Source organism: Balaenoptera ricei, chromosome 18 (genome assembly GCF_028023285.1).
Source record: "Balaenoptera ricei isolate mBalRic1 chromosome 18, mBalRic1.hap2, whole genome shotgun sequence".
NCBI classification, from domain to species: Eukaryota; Metazoa; Chordata; class Mammalia; order Artiodactyla; family Balaenopteridae; genus Balaenoptera; species Balaenoptera ricei.
This window is the reverse complement of record NC_082656.1, coordinates 8662649-8672950: the sequence shown is the minus strand read 5'-3', so window position 1 is coordinate 8672950 and position 10302 is coordinate 8662649.

Here is a 10302-nt window from a genome sequence, read left to right as displayed (position 1 = left end):
TTTCTGACTCTGTTTTTTTTTTCCCACCATGGCTTACTTAGCTCTGTAGCAACAAGAAGATAAACTGTGCAAAAAGTTTCATGATAGGTTTATTTCATCTTATCCTATTTGTTCGAAAAAGCAGCAATCAGGGGTATGAGGATTTGAGATAGAGCTCTCTGCTAGTTAACTGTGTGATCCCGGGGAGACCATTCCTCTCTACAAATGGTAGGACTTGGATTAAAGACCCTTATGGCTTCCCAAACTCTGAAATTATATTAATCAGAACATATGACTGACCAGAATATTCCACTTGCCTACTAGGCTTGTACTACCTATTATATTTCTCCATGTGTGTTTTTTTTAACATCTTTATTGGAGTATAATTGCTTTACATTGTTGTGTTAGTTTCTGCTGTATATATAACAGCAGTAATATATACATCTGCTGTATGTATAACAAAGTGAATCAGCTATACGTATACATATATCCCCATATCTCCTCCCTCTTGCGTCTCGCTCCCACCCTCCCTATCCCACCCCTCTAGGTGGTCACAAAGCACCGAGCTGATCTCCCAGTGCTATGTGGCTGCTTCCCACTAGCTATCTATTTTACATTTGGTAGTGTATATATGTCCATGCCACTCTCTCACTTCGTCCCAGCTTACCCTTCCCACTCCCCATGTCCTCAAGTCCATTCTCTACATCTGCGTCTTTATTCCGGTCCTGCTCCTAGATTCCTCCAAGCTTGTGATTGGTCTATTTATATTTTCTGTTTCTTCCTGGTTCAGTCTTGGAAGGTTGTGCTTTTCTAAGAATTTGTCCATTTCTTCCAGGTTGTCCATTTTATTGTCATATAGTTGCTTGTAGTAATCTCTCATGATCCTTTCTTTGTATTTCTGCAGTGTCAGTTATTACTTCTCCTTTTCTATTTCTAATTCTATTGATTTGAGTCTTCTCCCTTTTTTTCCCTGATGAGTCTGGCTAATGGTTTATCAGTTTTGTTTATCTTCTCAAAGAACCAACTTTTAGTTTTATTGATCTTTGCTATCGTTTCTTTTATTTCTTTTTCATTTATTTCTGATCTGATCTTTATGATTTCTTTCCTTCTGCTAACTTTGGGTTTTTTTTGTTCTTCTTTCTCTAATTGCTTTAGGTGTAAGGTTAGGTTGTGTATTTGAGATGTTTCTTGTTTCTTGAGGTAGGATTGTATTGCTATAAAATTCCCTCTTTTGCTGCAACCCATAGGTTTTGCGTTGTCGTGTTTTCATGGTCATTTGTTTCTAGGTATTTTTTGATTTCCTCTTTGATTTCTTCAGTGATCTCTTGGTTATTTAGTAGTGTATTGTTTAGCCTCCATGTGTTTGTATTTTTTACAGATTTTTTCCTGTAATTGATTTCTACTCTCATAGCATTGTGGTCAGAAAAGACACTTGATACGATTTCAATAAGGCTTGATTTGTGACCCAAGATATGATCTATTCTGGAGAATGTTCCATGAGCACTTGAGAAGAAAGTGGAGTCTGTTGTTTTTGGATGGAATGTCCTATAAATATCAATTAAGTCCATCTTCTTTAATGTGTCATTTAAAGCTTGTGTTTCCTTATTTATTTTCATTTTGGATGAGCTTTCCATTGGTGAAAGTGGGGTGTTAAAGTCCCCTACTATGATTGTGTTACTGCTGATTTCCCCTTTTATGGCTGTTAGTATTTGCCTTATGTATTGAGGTGCTCCTGTGTTGGGTGCATAAATATTTACAGTCATTATATCTTCTCCTTGGATTGATCCCTTGATCATTATGTAGTGTCCTTCTTTGTCTTTTGTAATAGTCTTTATTTTAAAGTCTATTTTGTCTGATATGAGAATTGCTACTCCAGCTTTCTTTTGATTTCCATTTGCATGGAATATCTTTTTCCATCCCCTTTCAGTCTGTATGTGTCCCTAGGTCTGAAGTAGGTCTCTTGTAGACAGCATATATACAGGTCTTACTTTTGTTTCCATTCAGCCAGTCTATGTCTTTTGTCTAGAGCATTTAATCCATTTACATTTAAGGTAGTTATCATTATGTACGTTCCTATTACCATTTTCTAACTGTTTTGGGTTTGTTATTGTAGGTCTTTTCCTTCCCTTGTGTTTCCTGCCTAGAGAAGTTCCTTTAGCATTTGTTGTAAAGCTGGTCTGGGGGTGCTGAATTCTCTTAGCTTCTGCTTGTCTGTAAAGGTTTTAATTTCTCTGTTGAATCTGAATGAGATTTTCAGATTTTTCTGAAATCTGAAAATTTTTTCAGGTTTCTCCCTTTCCTCACTTTAAATATGTCCTGCCACTCCCTTCTGGCTTGCAGAGTTTCTGCTGAAAGATCAGCTGTTAACCTTATGGGGATTCCCTTGTATGTTATTTGTTGTTTTTCCCTTGCTGCTTTTAATATTTTTTCTTTGTATTTAATTTTTGATAGTTTGATTAATATGTGTCTTGGCATGTTTCTCCTTGGATTTATCCTGTATGGGACTCTCTGCGCTTCCTGGACTTGATTGACTATTTCCTTTCCCGTATTAGAGAAGTTTTCAACTATAATCTCTTTAAATAGTTTCTCAGTCCCTTTCTTTTTCTCTTCTTCTTCTGGGACCCCTATAATTCGAATGTTGGTGTGTTTAATGTTGTCCCAGAGGTCTCTGAGCCTGTCCTCAATTCTTTTCATTCTTTTTTCTTTATTCTGCTCTGCGGTAGTTATCTCCACTGTTTTATCTTCCAGGTCACGTATCCATTCTTCTGCCTCAGTTATTCTGCTACTGATTCCTTCTAGAGAATTTTTAATTTTATTGCGTTGTTCATAATTGTTTGTTTGCTATTTAGTTCTTCTAGGTCCTTGTTAAACATTTCTTGTATTTTCTCCATTCTATTTCCAAGATTTTGGATCATTTTTACATCATTACTCTGAATTCTTTTTCAGGTAGACTGCCTATTTCCTCCTCATTTGTTTGGTCTGGTGGGTTTTTATCTGCTGTGTGTTTCTCTGTCTTCTCATTTTGCTTAACTTACTGTGTTTGGGGTCTCCTTTTCGCAGGCTGCAGGCTCCTAGTTCCCACTGTTTTTGGTGTCTGCCCCCAGTGGCTAAGGTTGGTTCAGTGGGTTGTGTAGGCTTCCTTGTGGAGGGGATTCTGATGGATGAGGCTGGATCTTGTCTTTCTGGTGGGCAGGACCACGTCCGGTGGTGTGTTTTGGGGTGTCTGTGACCTTATTATGATTTTAGGCAGCCTCTCTGCTAATGCGTGGGGTTGTGTTCCTGTCTTGCTAGTTGTTTGGCATAGGGTGTCCAGCCCTGTAGCTTGCTGGTCGTTCAGTGGAGCTGTGTCTTAGCATTGAGATGGAGATCTCTGGGAGAGCTCTCGCCGATTGATATTACATGGAGCTGGGAGGTCTCTGGTGGACCAATGTCCTGAACTCAGCTCTCCCACCTCAGAGGCACAGGCCTGACACCCGGCCAGAGCACCAAGACCCTGTCAGCCACACGGCTGTTTCTCTCTCCAGCTTACACCCTCTCCATGTGTTTTTGGGCACAGCAATTTCAGTCCCACTGAGTAATGCCGTCTTAGGTCAGCTTTAAAGTGAAAGCTTGTTAAATTATTCATTTGAATGCTCTTTGGGAAATTACAGTCATCTTTATGTTGATCCTGTGTTTCCCACTAGACTATCAGCTTCTGAAAGACATTATTTTCTCTATTATTCCCTATTCAGTTATCAAGTATCAACTAAGTATTTGATGTATATCTAGGAACCAAGAGATAATTATAAAAACATAATTCAAATTTGGTTCATGAAGAGTTTATAATGCCCAATCATGGTGAAACAACTAAAAGTCAACAAAAAGCTAAACTGGTATAACAAACTGTAAGGATTATATAGGCTTTTAGCTGAAGTGCAAATTAATAGCAAATGTTTGCTCTATTCATGCTTAGCACTGTGATGGCAAAAATGGCTGCCTCTTTTTCAGTTTTCCTGATTATGAGAGTTTGTGAATTTGTGATTTTTCCAACTATTTCTTACAGGCAAGGGTAATTTGTAAGTGTGTAAGTAGTAAGTTGAAAGCAGTGGATCTGATTTTTCTATATACCTTATGGAAAAATCATTCTCCTGAATTTAGAATTTTCATTGAAAATGAAATGTCTTCTTAAAAGAGCTGAGAAGGGGATTTTTGAGTGTAGAACGGAAGGTGCTTTTAGACAGAAGAAGTCTGAAGATAGGGTGGGACAATTGTTGGGGTGAGATTTAGGGAAAAGATGCACGTTTTCTCTCTGCTTGTGGTTCTAATCAAACAAACATTTCTGGAAGACCAACCATGGCCAGACACTGGAGTCGGGGGGAGAGGGTGACAGAGGTGAAATGCCTTTTGTGCCCAGTTTCCACCAGGATGACATGTTTGCCTGAGGTCCTCCCAGGTCCCTCCATAATCGGAGCCCAGTAGACACAGTCTGTGAGGTGGAGTGAAGCTTTCTTTGTAGAGAGCTAACTTGCCTGAACATGTTCTAGAACAATGATTGTGGCTTTATTTGCACCATGTGGCACCAAACTTCTAACAGACCACTCAGTAGTGCTCATTTTAGGATATAAATGTTATCTACTTATGCCACTGCAAGAAACAAATTTTCCCAATATGTCATCAACTGTAAATATTCATAGCTCAGTTACTTAATATGACATGCTTATAAGCAAAACCTTTGAAAGCCACTTTGTTTGGATTTTAAGGCTTCCTTGTACAACGAAAAGATGAAAAAATGTCAAGAGAGGAGCAATGATGGAATTAAGTGCTAATCTGTAGAAATCAAACTTCTTAAAAGGTAGGCATGGGCTTCCCTGGTGGCGCAGTGGTTGAGAATCTGCCTGCCAATGCAGGGGACACGGGTTCAAGCCCTGGTCTGGGAAGATCCCACATGCCATGGAGCGACTGGGCCCGTGAGCCACAACTACTGAGCCTGCGCGTCTGGAGCCTGTGCTCCGCAACAAGAGAGGCCGCGATAGTGAGAGGCCCGCGCACCGCAATGAAGAGTGGCCCCCACTTGCCGCAACTCGAGAAAGCCCTCGCACAGAAACGAAGACCCAACACACCCAAAAATAAATAAATAAATAAATAAATAAACTCCAATCTCTTTAAAAAAAAAAAAAAAGGTAGGCATAATAATAATTAGCCTATCAGTCAGAACTGTTTTGAGTCTGGGTCTACTTTAAAGTTAAATGGGATTAGAAGTCTATGTGTTTGGGGTGGGAGTCGGGGATGAAGATCAATGAATCAAAGGAAAAGATGACCAAACACCCAGGCTTTGGGAGGAGAGGATCCGGGGCTGCTCCAGGGGTCCAGTCACTGAAACTAAACACTGAGACACTGCCCCATCAGTCCATTCTCTCCATCATAGACAGGCTTTGTCATGTGGATGAGAATCCTCGGCTCTGGGAGCACAAATCAACAGAGAGAAAACATCTCTCCTTCGCCAGCTCAAGTCTGCAAATTCCCCAAGGAAGGACTCGTTTTGGTCTGATTTGAGTTGGGAGGAGCATAATGTGACTGGTTTTGTTGAGAAATCCCTCCCTCCCACTAGAGGTACATGGTCTGGTGAAGACTCTGTCTTGGAAGATCGGTGGGTAACAATGTGAGAAGATAACACAGGAAATAACTACAGCTATCACTGATGGAGACTCTACTAGGGCCCAGGGGCTTGACATATATTATTCTGATTAATTATTCCAACAACCATGTGATACAGGTATTATCAATCCCATCTCATAGATTGCACAAGTGTCAACTGGCTTTCCTAGGATCAAACAACTAGATAGAAGTACAGGAGAGATTTGGACCCAGATGGATCTGATTCCAGAACCCACCCAAGTTCTTTCCATTAAGTCATGCTACCTTTAAAAGAAAAACAAAACGCTGTTATGCAGCCTTCATCAAGATTTTAAGAATGGTAAATATGTGGTATATATATTTATACTCACATTCTGCACCCATGCAGACATTACTAATTGATCACAGATCCAGAATTCTTCGCACAGCAATTCTGTCATGTCAGATTGGCACCTGAGTCAGGACCTGTCTGTAGTAAGTACAGTTCAAACACAGTCTGTAGGTCTTTGTGGTTCTGAGAAGACTTGCCTTCTTTAACCGCTAACCAAATCCCAGTCATCATCCTGAGATTTTTTACCATTATACCACTTGATGATTGAGGCAGAAACAAAGGAAATACTAATGCTTTTTATCAGAATGTGCAAAACTATAGGCAATAGCAGCCCTTTATTCTGCAAAGCGTATAACTATGGGCCTTTGATTCTGCTTGCTGACATTTCGAATTTAACGAATGTGTCTGATTAAAAAGCAATTATGGAATTTTAAAAGAAATCGTGTAAAAATTAGTTTAATAATTTACTTTAAGAGTGAAGTTTTGCTTGGTTTCTCTTGTCCATTGAGCCAAAAGGAGTTACTCATTAGAAGAAGTATGAGATTAACATACAGCTAAGGCAGAAAGGCAAGAATGGAAATAAAAAAGAATAATGGAGGGATGAGAATAATGTCATGGAAGGAATGGTATTCTTTTAAGCTTTAATGGGACACAGGAAGTGAGAAAAGTGGAGAAGAGCTGGCAATTATATTTGAGTGCAAAGCCTGAAAAAAAAAAAAAAAACAGCCTAAGGCTACTAAACCAACACAGAATATTAAGATTTTAAAATACCACTGGAACCAAGATTAGCAATATTTTCCTTATATGGCTCAGGTCTAACAGATATGTTTATTTAGCAATAAATATAGATTCTGGCCCCATGTGACCAGGGTTTTAAAATAAATCAGGAAAAACTGAGGAAATGGACAAAAATAAATGTAATAAAATCTGCCTACCTCTTTTTTTTGTCCACTTTGCCTGATTTTTATGGAAGCCTGTTTTGCTGCCAGAATCATGTTTCTGTTTGATACAGGTCAATTTTTATATTCTCCCAGAGTGTGATGTAGAACACAATTGATAGATGAGAAATAAATATGGGAATTATAATTTCTACAAGTCAAACAGAATTCTTATTTTTCTGAAAAGTCCTTGCAATACTATGGTATCAACACTATCTAGGTGAATAAATATTCGTCAACTTCTTTACAATTTATCATGAATTTCTCCTCTGAATAACAAAAACAATGTTATGTTTTCTAGAAGCATTTACACTTCCTTTGTTTAACAGCACAATTTTTACTGACATACAAAGCTCAGGCTCACCAGGACACACTTTTGGTGCCCCATCCTCTTCCCTTTTTCTATTGCTCACATCTGCCTATGCTTCTGACGCCTGGCCACAGACTTTCCAACTCTCTCTCTTTTCACCTTTATCACTATTTCCTCACTCATAACTCTCCAGCTGAAATGCAGCCACAACACTGGTAACATAATTTTGGAAACGAACGGCATAATCCCAAGATGTTCAGAATCCAGATATCAAAAGAGGAAGGAAGAGGAAGATGTGATTATGAAAAAGAGAATCAGTGAGATGGGAATATAAGAAGGATTCTGCTTGGCTTTGAAGATGGTGGAAGGGGCCATGAGCCAAGGAAGGTGGGCAGCCTCGAGAAGGTGGAAGAGGCAAGAAAAGAGATTCTCCAGAATCTCCCATCTCCAGAAAGGAATTATGCCCTTGATCTTGGCTCAGTGAGACACATGTTGGACTTCAGATGGACAGAACCGTAAGAAAACAAACTTATATTGCTTTAAGCCACTAAGTTTGTGGTTCTTTGTTAGAGCATCAGTAGGAAGCTAATACATCTCTTCTCTGAGGTGAATACCTTTCTGGCTTACAGTCCTGTGTCTGGTCACCGTAAATAAAAAATACAACCAAATCTCACCATAATCTATTCATTATAGAGTTGAATTAAACATGAGCCTCTTCTAAACAAAAACACAAACCCCCAAGGTCAGGGTTGTAGAGAATCTTTATTATAATAAATTAACTTTCTCTAGTTAGTAATTATTTCTTACTCCCTTTGTTAAAGGCCTCTAAGGAACTTACTATTCTATCCATCCAAAATTTATTTCACATCCTTCACGTCACTGCTTTTCAGATCCAGCCCCTCTGATCAGGATTGTCACCTCCTGCCTGCCTCCCTGCATTGTTATTCACGGGTCCCTGTGGCTGGGGCACTTCCCTCCTCCTGCCGACTACTTTGTCTCATTCATAGTTTCAGCCGGTACCCTCCTCACCGTCAACATTTCCTTAGACTTCTGTTTCCTGCAGGAAGTGGTGTAACCCAGCATACTGAGCAGAGGCACTATTACACACTCAGTGAAATCTGAAGAGGTGAGGTTGTGAGGTGTCGTGTGGCATCGTCCTGTCCCTGTACGAGGCATGCCAGCACCCTGAGCCTCCTTTTCCTCTTGTCACAGCACCTTCTGTCCCCAGACGCATTGAATTTATCACTGGCTACATCTAAGTCATCTATCTTGGGCTGCAAACTCCTTGGGGAAAGGAAAGAGACTTTATCTTTCTTGGATTCATTTCTGTACTGTATCAATTACATCATTTAGTTCCATCATCTATAAACTGGGTGTTATCCTCGTATTGTATATGACAACATATTTTCTTTTTAGAGGAACACAGGCAATCTGCCTGGCTGCAAATCCTGGTTGTGCAACCTACTATCTGTGTGAGCTGGACAAACTACGTAACCCCTCCCACACGATGATAACACCACCTACCTCGGGGGTTTTCAGAGGATTCAATGAATTACTATATGTAAAGCCCTCCTAAGTGTCTGCATTATCACTCAAGTTTCTTAAAGATCTTTACTCCAGAGCATTCAGCATCTCGTCTCCTTGGGAAGCAGCAGAGGACAGAGCACGGGCTTCTGTGTCCGGCTGCCTGCGTTTAATGCCAACTTCACTTCTCCCTAGCTGTGTGGCCTTGGGTAGGTTACTTAATCACTCTGGGCCCATTTTCTGTAAAAGCATCTTCAGTCTATGGTTCTGAGGATTAAATGGCATAACTTACGTAAAGAGCTAACAGCGCCTGGCACATTAGTAAATACTCACAAATATGAATTTTAATTAGGCATCAACAAATCCCCTTTATGCATTGGGCAGCACATGACACAAGACGTGAGGGGTTTTCTACCGCCCACTGAGAGAGGAGGCCACAGGCACCTCAGCTCTCTCCTCTGCTCACGTGGTTGTGCAGAGGTAGGGACGCAGAGGTCAGTCCTGGGGCCTTGGCCTGGCGCTCGCTCTTCCAGCGGGAGGAGAACGTGAGCCCCCAGCAGCCTCCGAGGAGCCGCACATGAGACAGTGCCGCGCATCACTAAGCGATCCCCAACCTTCCAGCTTCCAAACTGAGCAGGCCCCCCCCCCACTCCAAGCCCTCAGCTTCACACCCCAGCATGGAAGCTTCTACAGTGAGTTTTTCCGCCTGCCTTGGGAATTGAATTCTGACCTCCCCTCTGCAGGCAACTCCCTCAGGCACTGCCATCACATAATACTGTCACCCATACACACCCCAACCACCTCCTCCACTGCAAGGGTGCCACCTGAGAACCCGGCCCCCCATTCCAGGGCGGCAATCTACCCTGAACTGTCTTCCTGCTGCTTCTCACCACCACGAGCCACAAGAACACAAGAAGCAGCCAGAAAAACACTGCTGTACTTCAGAGGATGTGCTGCGCTAGACTGCAAATCCAGGGCCCTGCTCTGGGACAGGGCTAACAACCAATTTGTACGCTAAACATAAAGCGAAGACAAACTGTAACTGAGAAGAAATGAGCCGCCTTGAGTGTAGTCTGCCTGGAGTTTAAGGCAGCGCCTCGCGGCTGGTGGGCCCACAGTTACCCAGGCAGCAGAATGAGTGAGAAGATGCTCTGGACCACATATTAAAATATTTACAGAATGTTAAGGGAAAAACTCCCTTTTTCTGAATGTACTTGAATACATTTTCATTTTTCACATATAAAATATATTAACCTATAGAATTCTGTACAGGAAAAAAATGACCTTGCACAACCTTCCACTTCCAACATTTTGCTGTTTTCTCCACTGAATGATTTCCGTCTAGGTTGATGGTCTAACACACTCGAAGCCTCGGTGTGGTAGCTGAATAACAGACCCCCAGAGGTCCACCTACTCCCAGGAACCTGTGAATATGTTACCTTGCGTGGCAAAATGGGCTTTGCAGATGGGATGAAGTTAAAGATCTCGAGATGGGGAGATTATCTTGAATCATTTGGGTGGGCCCTATGTACAATCACAAGGGTCCTTATAAGACGGAGAGGGGGGGCTTCCCTGGTGGCGCAGTGGTTAAGAATCCGCCTGCCAAT